This window comes from Lactuca sativa, chromosome 7, assembly GCF_002870075.4.
Source record: "Lactuca sativa cultivar Salinas chromosome 7, Lsat_Salinas_v11, whole genome shotgun sequence".
Lineage (NCBI taxonomy): Eukaryota > Viridiplantae > Streptophyta > Magnoliopsida > Asterales > Asteraceae > Lactuca > Lactuca sativa.
The window spans coordinates 73607322-73624709 of record NC_056629.2 but is presented as its reverse complement, the minus strand read 5'-3'; the positions used below and the strand labels follow the sequence as shown (position 1 = coordinate 73624709).

General features: G+C 34.8%; 1 pseudogene; it reads left to right on the top strand.

Moving 5' to 3' along the window:
• The first annotated feature begins 7908 nt into the window (after positions 1-7908).
• LOC128127272 (uncharacterized) lies at positions 7909-8639 on the top strand (annotated as a pseudogene).
• Positions 8640-17388: the final 8749 nt, after the last annotated feature.

The following is a 17388-nucleotide window of genomic DNA, read 5'->3' as shown; positions in this document are numbered from 1 at the left end:
GATTTTAACCAAGAAATGAACGAGACTTTCACTTAGATTCGATTCACTTGCTCATATGGTTCATTTCGTCGAAAGTGAAATCGATTATTATTTTGTTGCTTACCAATTCCTAGATTGATTAGAATTATGATAAATAGACTAATTCTTTAGCTAATCAAGTTCAATCATTCAGTGATCAATTGGACAATTAAACAAGCAAACTAGTATTCAATTCTAGTTATGTAAGACTTGTAATTTTGATCGACATAAATAGTTATAAATATCAATTCAATACATTATTCTTCTTCATATATTAACTCTTACATTAGCTTACCAACTTTTCTATTTAATCCTAGATTTTTGGTCAAAACACTAGTCTTATAACAAAGTTATTCATAATATCGTAAGATTCAAGTCAATTAAGGTAGATGGATCATACAATCTCAATTTAACTCAACAATAAACAGAAAAGAAGTTATTAATGATTCCGTAAATCTCTCAGGCATTATGACTTAATGAACTCGAGTTTAATTAATAAATTTTGAGTTACACTTATTAATGAAATACAATTAACACGTATGGGTTACAACTTTGGTGTTAATGAGCTCCTTAATGGTGTAGGTTACACCTTTGGTATTAATGAGCTCCTTAATGGTGTAGGTTAAAATTTTGGAGTTAATGAGCTCCATAATTCCACCCTATAAGTTACATCTTATACTTAGTCTAAAAGGAGAAGAGGTGTTTGTTTGCATTAAAAGAGAAAAACTTGATTGATTAGTACTTTCAGTTAAATAAACGAAATAACTAGAAGTTGTTAACAAAATTTTGGTGCCTCAATATTATGTTACCTCGGTCAGATTATCCTTGTTGAGAATGTTAGATTATCCTTGTTGAGAATTTTTGTTGCCCATGCATAGAGGGTAAATTACTTAGCAAAGAAAGTGATCACAAGATCTATTCAAACTACCCCAATACTCACCATCATTACCCTATTAAATCTTATTTCCCTCAACATAACTATGAAACCAAGTAGCACTTAAAATAATTTTAAAAAATTGGTCCTTCCCTTATCCTCTTTTCTAACATTTAAGTATCATAAGGTTTAGTCTAGTAAACATAAGGGTAAATCTCAAATTTCATGAATTGCCATCTTAGGTCCATCTAATAAAACTCTCTCATTTTGACTTTATTAAACTTCTAGTTTATTTTTGTTATGTTCATGATCATATATATATATATATATATATATATATATATATATATATATATATATATATATATATATATATATATATATACTTTTAATTACTTATTTTCTCAAAAGAAATCACTAAAATAGAAAGAAAAAAAAACTCCTATGTACATTTTGAGGTGTGGAAATCGTGGGTTCGGGTTGGTTTGTCAGAATGCATCAACCTGTATACGAACAATATAATTATTGATTTTGCGGGTTAGCAGATCATGAGTTGGCGGGTTGGAAACACCAACCCATATACAACCTATATAACCATTTAATTATACAGATTCGGGGGTTCATAGGCCTGATATGTGCATATTTAGTGTGTATTTAGTATAGTTTTTTATTCATATATTAGCTAAATTATCGCATATTATGGACAAAAGGTACTTAAAAGTGTTAAATTATGTTTTTCAGTCCAAAGATGAAGCTCGGAAGCAAAAGGAAGCAAGAGAAGTGGTTAGAAGATTGAGAATGGAATGAAGAAGGAAAACACTGAAAAAGAAGCTTCTACTCGTCGAGTCATATATCTACTCGACGAGTCCGGTCGAGGAATCAGAAGGATAATGACTCGGGATCCCAGATAGTTATCGCGATACGTAGAATGTGAGAGGGACTCGACGAGTCACCACTTGACTCGACGAGTCGGACCGCTTATTTAAAGATAATTCCATAGATCGAGAGGCAGAAGTTCTGGGACGATTCAGAAGTGCTTAGCTGCGAATAAGAAGCCAGAAGAACCCTAGAAGTCGACCAAGGAAGCTAGAATCCAATTCCGGGAGTAATTAAGGCATAATTCCACCATTTTACTTGTTTCTTTTGTTTTGTCAACATGATTAAACAACATGAACTTATTTGTTTGATGTTATTTACCTTAGTTATGAGCTAAATTCTTTAAACTTCTATTTGGGGATACGAAATTGGTAATATGGTTTGATTCTTGGTAGGATTAATTCTATGTTGGTTAATTTAGTTATTTTAGCTTGCTAAAGAACCTTGTGTATGAATGATAATTGATTTTCTGTTAGTAGGGAGATAATTAATTAGCATGAACATCTATTAGTTATCAATCTCATATGCTTAGTGAACACTTTTTGTCATATGTCTAGTGTAATGAACATGAAACTAGGATTAGTAAGAAAATCAAGTAAATTTATGTGCAAGCTTGTGAGATGACCATTAAACAAGAAGTTAATTAAAAGATAAATTAATTAGCTATTGCAAGTCTAACTTAACCCGAATATTATATCTAGTAGATTTAATTGAAATAGACAATTGGCCATTGTTTAAATTGATTTAATTGCTAAGGATTAATGAAGTGAATACGGAATTAATCAATTGAATCGGTAACTAGCAAAAGAATTAATCCAATGCACTTTTACCTTGAAATCAACCATAGGATCAATTAAGTTGAACTAAGTAGGAGTATTTCTCCGTTATTGAATCTAGTCAAGTCTTTGTTTTCTAGCTTAAATTAGTAATAATTAGTAAGTTTCTAGTCTTGTAAAACTAGAGAAAACCACTACTTATTAGTTAAATTAGATAAATTAGGTTTTAGTATTTAATTTGCCGTTCCCTGTGTTCGATACCCTACTTGCTTGAACTATACCACAATTGATAGGTTCACTGCCTTTTGTGTGTTATTTGATAATTAAAAGTAGGTTTAAAACTAGTGGGTTTTACACACATCAAGTTTTTGGCGCCGTTGCCGGGGAACGGTTCTAAATAGTTAATTTTATTTGCTAATTGTTATTATTTTTTTTATTTGTTGATTAATTTTTTATTTAGTTTTATTTTTTATTTTTAATTTTAATTTTGATTTATTATGTATTTTCCAAATCTCGATGCTTTTGATGCTTTTCTTGAGGAAGTAGTGCAGGAAGATGAGGATTATGACTCAGATGATGATTTGAAGAAATTTGGAAGAAGGTTAGATAACTTCTTGTCTAACGAACAAGAACAATCCGAGTCACAAGAGCTAGAGTTACAAGATGAAGAATTTAATCCAGAAAAAGATTTGGAGGAGCTGGAAAGGTTGCTAGTAGAGAGGTCAGACGAAGAACAAGAACAAGCTGAATTGCAGGAACCAAGTTGTGGTTTGACCATTACCATGACATGGTCCCCTGTTCTTCCGGTTTGTGTTTCGAAGCATGGGGTGACGATTCCAACTTTGGAGAAAGTTCTGAAGTGCGATCCATTTCTGATTAGTACCCAACCGGTCCCAACCCTTGTCAGAATTCTTGGGTTTTATATATTCAAGCTCGTTTGGCCAATTTTAGAAGCAAAGAGTCAAATTTTACAAATTGGTCCACCAAAGAAAATATTTAATGCAACGGATGGATTGGCATTGAGTTTATTGGAAGTTTATTAAGTTGGGTGTCCAGCTAAAGACTCGCACAAAAAGAAGCGCTTGCGGGAGGTAACCCGTCATTAGAGTTTTCTTTTCTTTTTCTTTTTAAACTTTTAGTGTTTAAGGATAATTTAGGAGTTTTTTTTATTACTTGGTTTTTGTTTTTGATCTTTTCAGTTTGAGTGTAAGGATGCATGTGAGGGTCTAGAGTCAAGGCTGACGAAGCGAGAAATCGAGTCTAGGCGAGAGAGGAAACGAAGTTTTGAGTCAAGCTATGAGTCCAATTGATAGAAGGGTTATAGAGTGTTTATTACCTAAAGAAAAAAAAGAGGGAAATTATTAGTGTATATAACCCCCATACATCAGAAACGGACTTGGGCAGAATAAACTTTTTGTCACACAGCGGTCTACTCGCCGAGTGCATCTTATGGACTCGCCGAGTCCATGTGAAAATTCATGATTCTTCTGCCATTTACGCTTCAACTCGACGAGTCTACATACTTACTCGACGAGTCGCTCATTCTTCTTACTTTTGAGCTGAAGATTTGATGACATTTGATATGGGCATTGGTTCTATTCTTTGAAGATCATTTTCCGAGCATTTCCAAGAGTTTTTCCCTTATATTTGGAGCTTTTATAAAGGCTATACCACACGAGACTTTGACACCCAAGACATGGATGAGCTGTTCCCATGTCTAAAGTCAATTGAAGATGGAGCTGAAGAGAAGAGATATCAACCTCGTCACTACTATCCCAGGGGAGTTTGTTCCAATTCTCTTCTTATTTTTATTGTTCTTTATCATGCATAATATGCAATGAGGACATTGCAAAAATTAAGTGTGGGGTAGGGGTTGGTTATATTAGTTAAAATTTTAGTTAAAATTCGAAAATCTTGAAATTTTAGTTAATTTTGAAATTTTTGCATTAAAATTGCTAGGATTAATTTAGAAAATTTTGGTAAAGCAATTAGGGATCATGCTAGTATTATATTTGATGATTGCATAAAGACCCAAATGTTTAGTTGAGCCTATATACATTCTAATGCATTTGTGGCTTCCTTATTCTAGTGAAATCATGGGACAAAAACACGACCTCGCTTAGTTTGAAGGATGCAATATGTTTAGCATCGTGTACCAGAAATGTATCCAGGAAAATTATTACCGTTAACCAATAAAGGTTGAAGTTGAGCGCCCCTGCTTAAGCATGTAGGTTTATTGAGTGAAAAAAGTGAGTTACATGTTAAAAAAAAAAAAGAAAAAAAATTACAAGAAAAGTTATAAGAATTTTGGAGCAATCAAAGTAAAGATCAAAAGATCAAAATTCCGAAGATTCAAAAAGTTGAAGATACCAAAAATCAAACAATAAAAGTGGTGAATTCAAAGAGATCAAAGATCAAATTATCAAGGAAGTGAAGAATTCAAAAGGGCTTCATAGTGGTATCGAAAAGTTGTAATTCTAGATTATGTATGCTTGGGTTGCTCAACCAAAAATACCTTGAGGTTAAGAGGTTTTCTGAGGATGGATTCGGAGGTTTGCATAAAATGAGCATAGTTCGGGGTGAGTGGGTGAATGTTTATGAGGATTGTGAGTATTTGGAATATGGGGGGTTCTTTAGGAAAAATTTTAGACACAAATGCATGCGTTGCGGTCTTGGCATAATGGCTGGGTTAGATTGGAGTTGTTATACATAGTTCTAATGTATTAAAATTCAGTTTTGCTTGAGGGCAAGCAAAAGACAAGTGTGGGGTATTTTGATATGTGCATATTTAGTGTGTATTTAGTATAGTTTTTTATTCATATATTAGCTAAATTATCGCATATTATGGACAAAAGGTACTTAAAAGTGTTAAATTATGTTTTTCAGTCCAAAGATGAAGCTCGGAAGCAAAAGGAAGCAAGAGAAGTGGTTAGAAGATTGAGAATGGAATGAAGAAGGAAAACACTGAAAAAGAAGCTTCTACTCGTCGAGTCATATATCTACTCGACGAGTCCGGTCGAGGAATCAGAAGGATAATGACTCGGGATCCCAGATAGTTATCGCGATACGTAGAATGTGAGAGGGACTCGACGAGTCACCACTTGACTCGACGAGTCGGACCGCTTATTTAAAGATAATTCCACAGATCGAGAGGCAGAAGTTCTGGGACGATTCAGAAGTGCTTAGCTGCGAATAAGAAGCCAGAAGAACCCTAGAAGTCGACCAAGGAAGCTAGAATCCAATTCCGGGAGTTATTAAGGCATAATTCCACCATTTTACTTGTTTCTTTTGTTTTGTCAACATGATTAAACAACTTGAACTTATTTGTTTGATGTTATTTACCTTAGTTATGAGCTAAATTCTTTAAACTTCTATTTGGGGATACGAAATTGGTAATATGGTTTGATTCTTGGTAGGATTAATTCTATGTTGGTTAATTTAGTTATTTTAGCTTGCTAAAGAACCTTGTGTATGAATGATAATTGATTTTCTGTTAGTAGGGAGATAATTAATTAGCATGAACATCTATTAGTTATCAATCTCATATGCTTAGTGAACACTTTTTGTCATATGTCTAGTGTAATGAACATGAAACTAGGATTAATAAGAAAATCAAGTAAATTTACGTGCAAGCTTGTGAGATGACCATTAAACAAGAAGTTAATTAAAAGATAAATTAATTAGCTATTGCAAGTCTAACTTAACCCGAATATTATATCTAGTAGATTTAATTGAAATAGACAACTGGCCATTGTTTAAATTGATTTAATTGCTAAGGATTAATGAAGTGAATACGGAATTAATCAATTGAATCGGTAACTAGCAAAAGAATTAATCCAATGCACTTTTACCTTGAAATCAACCATAGGATCAATTAAGTTGAACTAAATAGAAGTATTTCTCCGTTATTGAATCTAGTCAAGTCTTTGTTTTCTAGCTTAAATTAGTAATAATTAGTAAGTTTCTAGTCTTGTAAAACTAGAGAAAACCACTACTTATTAGTTAAATTAGATAAATTAGGTTTTAGTATTTAATTTGCCGTTCCCTGTGTTCGATACCCTACTTGCTTGAACTATACCACAATTGATAGGTTCACTCACTACTAGAAAAACAGCCTTTTACGACGCGCAAAACACGACGCTCTTTGATTTATGTTACGCATTAGAGAGTGACATTAAAAAAGTGTCATCTCTTCAAAAATTTTAAGGATTTATGTCGCGCATTACTGAGTGCCTTTAAATTAGTGTCTGATGTAAAAATATTAAAAACACGGAAGGCACTTGTGCGTCATCTGTGAATGTCGTTTTATATTTTTTTTTAAGAAACGCGCGTGTCCGAGGGAAAATGAAATCCCCCAAAATTTTGAACACCCGCCATCCTCCCTGTGTACTCTCTACACCCGCCAAATCGATTTCATTCTCTCCCTTCCTTCTCTCTGCAACCCCTTCCTCTGCGATCGACTTTCACTTCCTTCTCTGTGTAAACCCTAATCAAACATAACGCATTTGCAATGGTAATGTCTTCTTTCACAAAATAGACGATTGAGTGAAGAACTAGGGCTTCTGATGAATCGAACATCACCAACAATGATAGCTATCCATCATAATTTGTTTTTTCTCTCGGACTCCACCATTCCAACATCGCACCACAACAGCGCTTGCATCTGCTGCATCTTCTCCAACATTGGATTCTGGTTCTGGAAAGCGCTTGCATCCACCTTCTCGTCTCTCCCCCTCCACTGTGTTTTCTCTCATCTCTCTCCTCCATAGATGGAGATTGTCGGAGACATGAAGGGAGTAACCGAAGGAAACCCTAAAACTACTCTGATTGCATAAACACTTCTTCTCCTGCGACTTTAGGTAAGTCTCTCCTCCATAGAGTATAATTTCTGCTTTCATGTTTTTTCATCTTTAATCTTTCAAACCCCTTTCTTGTTCTTCTTTCAGTGTTAGAATTTATCTGGATTTAGCTCTTTGATTTTATAAGATCTTCATAAATTGTTCGGGTTTCTTGATTTTTGGAACCTGCATGTTTATTTTCCTTCCCAATCTGGGCATTTTTATCTGTGATTAGTAAACAAATTAGGGTTATGATTCTTAAACATCCAATCCTTTTGCCTTTGTTCTTGTTCTTAATGTTTTTCTTTTTTAGAAAATTCCATCGTCTTTAGTTCTTGATCTTGACTTTGAAGACACCCATGTGTTGTTTAGTTGAAATTCAGTTTCAAGATCATGATTCTTCATTAACTAAATCAACTTGTCAATCTTACCCTGAAGTTGCTAGTGCTGGAGAAAATTACCATTTAGCGTTTGAGAGTTGGAATTGAAGATATGGAATGGAATTGAAGCTCATTTAGTTGCAATAATGGTCACATCTGTGATCTGTTATTGCTAGGCAAAATGGGTCCCAATCATCAATTACAACAGCAAGGGTAGTGCCCTATGCTTCTTCAGTTCCAATTGAAGGTTTAGTAAATTAAAGCTTTAACCAAGGTAATCATCTGGGGTATCAAAGTTACTGGGATGCAACATATGCACATGAATTGACAAATTTTCGTGAACATGGGGATGCTGGTGAAGTTTGGTATGCATATCTAATTGACTATGACATATACCTTCTTTGACAAGATGCTTTTTTGTATGACTTTTTAAATTCTTTCTAAAGGTTTGGGGCAGATGTCATGGAAATGGTTGCTTCATGGAAAAAAGGACTATGTGCTGACATTTCACAAAGACATTTAAAAATTCAACATAAAATTGATGACTCTGAGTCTGTTAGTCAAGAGGATAAAGATTTAGCAAGATGGAGTGTTCTTGATGTTGGAACAGGCAATGGGCTACTTCTTCAAGAGCTTGCTAAACAGGGGTATAGTATTATACATAATAACACTTATTCCTCCTTTTGGTACGATGATAATTGATAAATCATTCTTTATTACTTTTGATGTTAGTATAAATAGGTTCTCTGATCTCACTGGAATAGATTATAGTGAATGAGCAATTAGCCTTGCTAGAAGCCTTGCTAATCGTGATGAATTTATTGGTATCAAACTATTGGTTGATGATGTTCTTGATTTTTTATTTACTCATATTTAATGTCTATTGGTAAGTTACAATTTGCATTTACTCATATTTAATGTTTTTTATTTTTGATTTTACAGCTCCTGATATACATCGATCCAACAGCACAAAGTTCCAGGGATATGCTTGGTATTGACACTCGAGGTTGAAAACTTCAACGTCATGTCAGGGATAAATATAAATTTATTTCAAGTTTGGTCCATTATACCCTTGGTTGACATTTATAAAAAACTTCCTGGAAGTTACTAAAGAAACAGTCGTTGCCACCTTTGTGCTATTCATCAGGTGTTAAATGGCTTCTACCAACCTTGGACATGGCGGAGTTGGCAGTTCCAGAGTTGTTACCGGCTTGAATTATTTATCTAGTTCAGTTGACTGGCTCGGGAGAGAGATGCTTGAGATGCGACAAGGTAGAACATGATGAAGAAAGAGTGAGTGCAAGTTCCTTTTCCCTTATCATAACTTTTCTTATATATCATTCATAAAATTCTTATATATCATCAGTTGTTATTGATAATCTGTTCATGTTGGATTTATATTGCAGGAAAGTGAACCAGAGATAGTACATGGCGTGGGTTCTGAAGCAAGGCATGTTATAAGAACAACAACACACCCGGTCTTCTTTCTGACTCTGTCATGTAGAAATCGATTGCATCACTTATTCCCTTATTCTCTTGTGAGTATAAAAAATTAGCTACATCATTAACCTAATTTGTGAATTATTGATTTTATTAATTGTTGGAACAGGGGAAACTTGGGGAAACTTGTGATTTCTTTCTTAGGTATCTAATTGCTAATTTTATAGCTACATCATTAACCTGCTACGGTTGCTATTTGAACTTTGAAGTGTTTTCTGCCTTTTTGACCATTTTACCCCTGCTCTGTGTTTTGCTTAGTTGTTGTGTTTGTTGGTCTCAAATTTTTTCCCATGCTTTTGGAGCTGTGTGGAGCTTGCTGCCACCTTTTGGAGCTGTGTGGAGCATTCTAGGTGGTTGTAATGATCAGTCTAAACAGGTTTGGAGTAATGAATTTTCAAGAATTAGCATTTTTCATGGGTTTCAACTACAATCTGTTATTTAATTTTTATATGATATAAAGGCTTAACATGGGTTTCAATGTTTCATGCAATTTAAAAAGCAAATTAAAACAGAGCTTTGAGACTTTAATATATGTACATATGGTGGTCAAATGAAGTTGTGTAAAAAATGTTATATGAAATGGATGTGGGAGTATTATGTGGATGCTACAACAGGTAGGTAAGCTTCAATTTCTACCTTTTAATTTCTCTCATAAGTTGAAAATTTGATTTCTAGTTTCCATGGATCCAACCTTAATGTTTTTCATCCTCAAAGGTAATACATGTTTGCTGAAGTACCAGACGACTACGAATAGATATAGACTCTACAAATGTTCAGGTGGGTATTTTTTTTCTGAAATTCACATAACTATATCTTTGATAGTCATGTTTGTTTGTTCGGTTGTGCAAGGACAATTAGATGGAGTTTGATAGCACATGCAGCTAGGGAAGTGGATTGGAGTGGGATAGAAAATAGAACAAATGTAGCTAGGGTAATTGTTTTCTGAATTTGGTGTAACTATATCTTTGATTTTGTTTTTCATCTTACCTTTTATGATTTGAGTATGAAATTTTATTTTATATTATGCAATGGATTGTATTTTTTGTATATGCTATTTTATTTCTATTATGAGAAATTAAATGCAAATTTAATTTGAAAATTAATAAATATATGAATTTATTTTTTTTAAACATTTAAATTTACGATACGCAAAAATGTGTGTCATCTTCATTTATGACATGGCCTTTCTTGACAGGGGCTTTCTTGATACGCATTACGTGTCATTAACACGCGCATCGTAAGGTTACGACACGCGAATGCGTGTCATCTTCCTTTATGACAGGGCCTTCCTTGATACGCATTGCGTGTCGTAAACGCGCGTCGTAATTGCGCGTCGTAAATGCGCGTCGTCTATAGACGACGCGCAAAAGCGCGTCGTCTCTCTTTATGACTGGGCCTTCCTTGACACGCATTTGCGCGTCGTCTGAGCCTTTTACGACGCACAATGAGCGTCGTAAAAGGCTGTTTTTCTAGTAGTGACTGCCTTTTGTGTGTTATTTGATAATTAAAAGTAGGTTTAAAACTAGTGGGTTTTACACACATCAAGGCCATATTTAGGTTTGTGGGGTAGATTCGGGTTCATGGGTTGGCGGGTTGGTGGTTTGACCCATGAACCCATATATTATTTTCATATTACTGAGTATTGGTTTGATTTAGGCATACAACACGCATAGAATAATAATTGTAATCGTATAACTTAAATCTAATATATTATATAGTGAACCACCATTAGGGGATCCTGTTTGAAAATGTAATAACCTTTAAAAAATAAAAAAATAAATAAAGAGTTTATACGGATTGGTGAGTTGACCCATAAACATAAATACTAACCCGAACATGACCTGTTTATTTGATGGGTTAGCGGATTAACAAGTTAGCTGGTTAGAAATGCCAACCCAAACCCCTTAATTTTCAAGTCGGGTATGTGTCATGTCTTTGGCTGTGTCAAGAAATTTCACCCCTAATTTTGATGATGATATACACATCCAAATGTGTAATTTGTGTTTTGATATATTTCTATATGATATTCCATAATATGTGCTACATGTGTACTATATGGTATTTTGTGCATTCATAACTTCTTTTATGTAAATCACATGGGGTTTAAATTATAAATGGATAAGGGTTTGAAAATGGCTTTCTTCATATACGTGGCTTGGCCAAAATTTGGCTAACGGTTTATGATATCATTGTATTAATGCGTCATAGATGAATGCAATCAAACAAATTACACATGGTTTGTTGGGGTAAAATACTAAAACCAAGGATTTAATGAGCAAGAGGATATGTATGTGCTTTTTGCTATTCACTACAGTTAGTTCATTGGGTTTGGACAAGAGGATATGTGCAACCATAAGGTGATCCTTTTGGGAAAGAGGGCGCTGCTACATTATGCATTGAGTTTAGGAAGTTATTAATATTGGTACCGAATTATTAGTATTGGAAAAGAGGATGTGAGTTACTACACGGCGGGCCTTTTGGATTAAAGGATGCTAGTACATCAAACGTTGAGTCTAGGGGTTGTCATCATTATTAATGACACTATGAGATTGACTTGGGATGAGAATAGTTTCATCCTTGCATTGCATTCCCTATTTTTATGGCTTTCATTATATTGTGGGTTTTTGTTTTCTTTTAAATGATTATTAAATTCGTAATAAGGGAATTTAGATTGTCTTTGAGAATCTTATAATCTTGTAAAATTTAGGGGTTTTAAATTGATTGAAAAGGTAAATTATCCCAATGTAAGGACTAATTTTATACGGATTTTTAATATTTTGGGAGTTAATATTGGGATTTAGATTGTCGACTTATCTCATTCCTTTAATAGGTCAATGCAACGTCTCAAGTTTTCAAGTACAACTTTCATTTTTAAATTAAGAGTAAACGTCCAAATTCATTTCCTAAAAAATTATTAAAACAATCATGTTTTCCATAACATGTAAATTGAAAACAAATCTCATGGATGTGATATATTTAGGATGCGCTCTTTCCTTTTCTATAAGAACAACCTGAAATAGTTGAATTCAATGAGTAAGAACAAAGATTAGTGAGTTCCCCAAGATAATACATGCCCTTGTAAATGCTATGATCTAACCATAGTCTTACACTTACTTATGTTGCTACAGTCTAATTGTAGTCTTGTCTTGTATGGTCCAACCATAGTCTTAAATGCTATGGTCCAACCATAGTCTTTCATACAATTTCTATAGCCCAAATATTGTCTTTCATACAATTGCTATAGTCCAACTATATTATTTGATATAACTGATGGGTTTTATGCATAAGAACAATCCTATGTGCTCATGCAAACCCTAATGCTTGGATCTAGGTTTCTCTATTGTACATTCTTTGAATCCAAGACTTACAAACCTAGATCTATCATATATAATTCGAAATTATCATTAAGAAAACAGATCTAAGTGTTTTACTGTTGGATTAATGTCTAAGTCCATAACTATAATTGGTAAGACTTGACCCGACCCGACATGGTCCATTTGGGTTGCATGACATCATGCACTTGGATAGACTAAATGAGAGAAATAAGATACTTATGGTTATTAATATATTATAAGTTCTAGTATATTAATAATAAGAATAATAATATTTAATTAGTATTGATCAAGAACTAATTTAGAATTAATTATGTGATCAAAAGAAGACTAATTACATATATGGGTTGATTGTGCAAATCATCCATAACTTATATAGTGGGCCAAAGCTCCATGGATAATCAAGTTGGGTTAAACCCATAGGATGGGCCCAACACATAAGTCAACACCAAATCATCGAGGGGCCCACAATTATTGCTTTTCCCGTTAGGGCAAAAGGAACGAATAAACATTGACTCATATGCTTGTATCTTTTACTCATCAAACCATACATGATAATACGTTTTATAACACCAAGTTATCGATGCGTTTTCATATTACCAATGCATAGTCGACTTGCAAATTACAACTCATATATCTCTGTTTCAAGATTATAAGATATTATCGTCTCAGTATTACTCGTGATGAATTCCATGAAGTAATACTCTGAGCGAGGGTTTATCCAATACTCAAATCTCAATTTTGTTGGATTAGTGTCTAAGTCCATAACTATTTTGGTATGTACTTGACCCGATGGTGCATGGTCCTTTTGGGTTGCCTTCACCAAAGCAACTTGATAGGATGAATTATGGAGAGAAAGGATTAAATATGATTTATTAATATATTATGAGAATAATATATTAAAGGAGAAATCATATTGTTTAATTAATATTAGTCAATAATTAATTGGTAATTAGTTTTGTGACTAAAAGAGATTAATTAAACTTAAGGGACTGGAATTGTAATTATAATATAATTGTAATTTGGGCCATGGATTGCCTTTTATTATAAGGTGGATGAATTCTATGGGGGAAGCCCATATGAAATCGTCCAAGGCTTTAAGGAAATGGCTCCATGGGTTGCTTAGGGCTTAAGCAACCAAATTATGGTTTCCTTGTTAGATAACCCTAATTGCCTCACTATATATAGACCCCTTAAGGACCAAAAACGAAGATAAGCAACCTTCTAGGGTTTCACACGTTTTTGGGCAGGCTCTAACCTCTCTCCTCTTCATCCTCTTGCTTATGGTGTTTGTAAACCATTAGAGGAGTGACACTTGTGACTCTAAGCCTTCCAAAGTCAATACAAGGAGATTTGGGATTGTTATTGCTTCATAACAATCAAGGTAATATTATAAACCTATTCTCATGTTAATATGATTACTTGTATGCTAGAATTAGGGTTTATAGTTTTAGATAACTTGCATGTACAATAGAGAAACCTAGATCCAAGCATTAGGGTTTGTATGAGCACATACAATGTTCTTAGGACCGAAACCCATCAATGTATCAGAGCCTAGACTGGTTTCTATTGTATTGATGCTTGATATGTATGAAAAATTCGATTTTTTGGTTTCTGGAGGCTGGACTCGCCGAGTCCATAGCTGAACTCGCCGAGTCCATGCAGACTCGACGAGTCCAAGCCTGACTCGACGAGTCAACTCGTCAATGGAGAATATTTCGCGATTTCTTGCTGTTTTTGCTTATGGATTGTTACCTTATCATATTAGATCAATATTAATCCGATTTTATGATATATTTGACTATATTCTTGATCTAATTGAATATATTTATCAATTAATAAGATAATTGTTTCCTTATGTGACAATTGATTAATTATTTTGATTAAATTGGTAAATTTTTTTGCAAGAAATCATTAAATAGCGACTCAACATGTCACTCTCTGTTTCCCAGGTGAGATTTGGCCCATTCGAATGTTTCCAACGGACAAGCACTAATTCGACCATCTTGGGTCGAAGCTTCTTAATCTTTCGGTCAAAAATTGCATCTGGTTCTTCAATTAACTTCTTGTTTTCATCAATTCTCAATTCAGAAATTGGAATCATATCGGGAACTTCTCCCGTGAACTTCCTCAAATAACACACATGAAAAGTGTTATGAATACCATTCAGTTCTTCTGGTAGTTCTAGCTTGTAAGCTTGGTTCCCAATTCTCTGAAGAACTTTAAACGGTCCAATAAACCTTGGACTCAACTTTCCCCTTTTACCAAATCTTATAAGTCCCTTCCACGGTGAGAATTTAAGTAAAACCGAATCCCCAACTTCAAAAGTCATCGGTCTTTGCTTCTTGTCAGCATAGCTCTTTTGACGATCTTGAGCTGCTAACATACTTTCCCTGATCACTTTCAACTTCTCAGCAGTCTGATGGACCATCTCGGGTCCCATAAACTGCTTTTCTCCAGCCTCAAGCCAACAAGACGACGTACGACACTTCTGTCCGTACAAAGCTTGATAAGGTGCCATCTTTATGCTCGAGTGAAAACTATTATTGTAGGAAAATTCTACCAAAGGTAAATGCTCATCCCAATTACCTAGGAATTCTAGGGTACATGCTCTCAACATATCTTCAAGTGTTTGTATTATTCTTTCACTCTGACCATCAGTCTGTGGATGGTAAGTTGTACTTAAACACAACTTGGTACCCATTTCCTCTTGTAGAATTTTCTAAAACCTTGAGGTGAAACGGCTATCACGATCCGATACAATCGTTAACGGAACACCGTGAAGCCTTACAATTTCCTTCACGTAAGAATTCACAAGCTTATCCATAAACCATTTCTCATTGGCTGCTATGAAATGCGCACTCTTAGTGAAGCGATCAACGACCACCCATATCATGTCGTGACCGTTCTTTGTTCTGGGCACTTTAGTGACAAAATCCATGGCAATGTCTTCCCATTTACCCATAGGCATAGGTAAAGGTTCTAGACTCCCATATGGTTTCTGATGTTGTGTCTTGACTCTCGCACAAGTCACACACTCAACCACATACTTTGCAACATCAAGCTTCATCGTTGGCCACCAGTAGTAGGGTTTCAGGTCCCTATACATTTTAGTACTGCCAGGATGAATTGAGTACATGGTTTTGTGAGCTTCTTCCATCAGAAGATCTCTTATTCCTCCTGACTTAGGCACCCAAATTCGATATTGGAATACCTTTAGTCTATGACCGTTTGTATCAAACACCAACGTTTTGCCCAAACGTTCTCCCTTTCGGTCATTCTTCTCAGAAGCTTATTCTTGAGCTTTCTTTATACTCTCCACAATTGTCGAGACAACTTCTATTCTCAACACTCTTGGGCTTTTTCTCTCAACATTGACTTTCCGACTGAGAGCATCAACAACAACATTAGCTTTACCGGGGTGGTAAAGTATCTCACAGTCGTAGTCCTTGAGTAACTCTAGCCAGCGTCGTTGCCTCATATTTAACTCTTTCTGATTAAAGAGATATTGTAGACTCTTATGATCAGTGAAAAGTTTGCACTTCGTGCCATAGAGGTAATGCCTCCATATTTTCAGAGCAAAAACTACCACTGCCAACTCCAAATCGTGAGTAGGGTAGTTCTTTTCATGCTCCTTCAGCTGTCGAGACGCATATGCTATCACCTTTTCTCTTTGGGTCAAAACACAACCCAACCCAACACCAGACACATCGCTATAAACAACGAAGTCTTCAACTCCATCGGGTAGAGAAAGAATCGGTGCCTCACATAGCTTCTTCTTTAGCTTCTCGAATGCTTCCTTATGCTTCTCGCTCCAAGCATAAGTAGCTCCTTTGTGGGTCAAAGCTATTAATGGAGTAGCAATCGGAGAAAAGCCTTGGATAAACCTTCGGTAATATCCGACTAATCCTAAAAAGCTTCAGATCTCCATGGGACTTTTCGGTTGTTCCCACTTCATTACAACTTCAATCTTTGCTGGATCAACCATTATCCTTCTTGGTTGACCACGTGACCCAAGAATTGGACTTCTCGAATCCAAAAATTGTTGGATTAGTGTCTAAGTCCATAACTATTTTGGTATGTACTTGACCCGATGGTGCATGGTCCTTTTGGGTTACCTTCACCAAAGCAACTTGATAGGATGATTTATGGAGAGAAAGGATTAAATATGATTTATTAATATATTATGAGAATAATATATTAAAGGAGAAATCATATTGTTTAATTAATATTAGTCAATAATTAATTAGTAATTAGTTTTGTGACTAAAAGAGATTAATTAAACTTAAGGGACCGGAATTGTAATTATAGGATAATTGCAATTTGGGCCATGGATTGCCTTGAATCAAGAGGTGGACGAATTCTATGGGGAAACCCATAAGAATTTCGTCCATGGGCTTGATTAAAGGAGTCTATGGGTTGCTTAGGGCTTAAGCAACCAAATTATGGTTTCCTTGTTAGATAACCCTAATTGCCTCACTATATATAGACCCCTTAAGGACCAAAAACGAAGATAAGCAACCTTCTAGGGTTTCACACGTTTTTGGGCAGGCTCTAACCTCTCTCCTCTTCATCCTCTTGCTTATGGTGTTTGTAAACCATTAGAGGAGTGACACTTGTGACTCTAAGCCTTCCAAAGTCAATACAAGGAGATTTGGGATTGTTATTGCTTCATAACAATCAAGGTAATATTATAAACCTATTCTCATGTTAATATGATTACTTGTATGCTAGAATTAGGGTTTATAGTTTTAGATAACTTGCATGTACAATAGAGAAACCTAGATCCAAGCA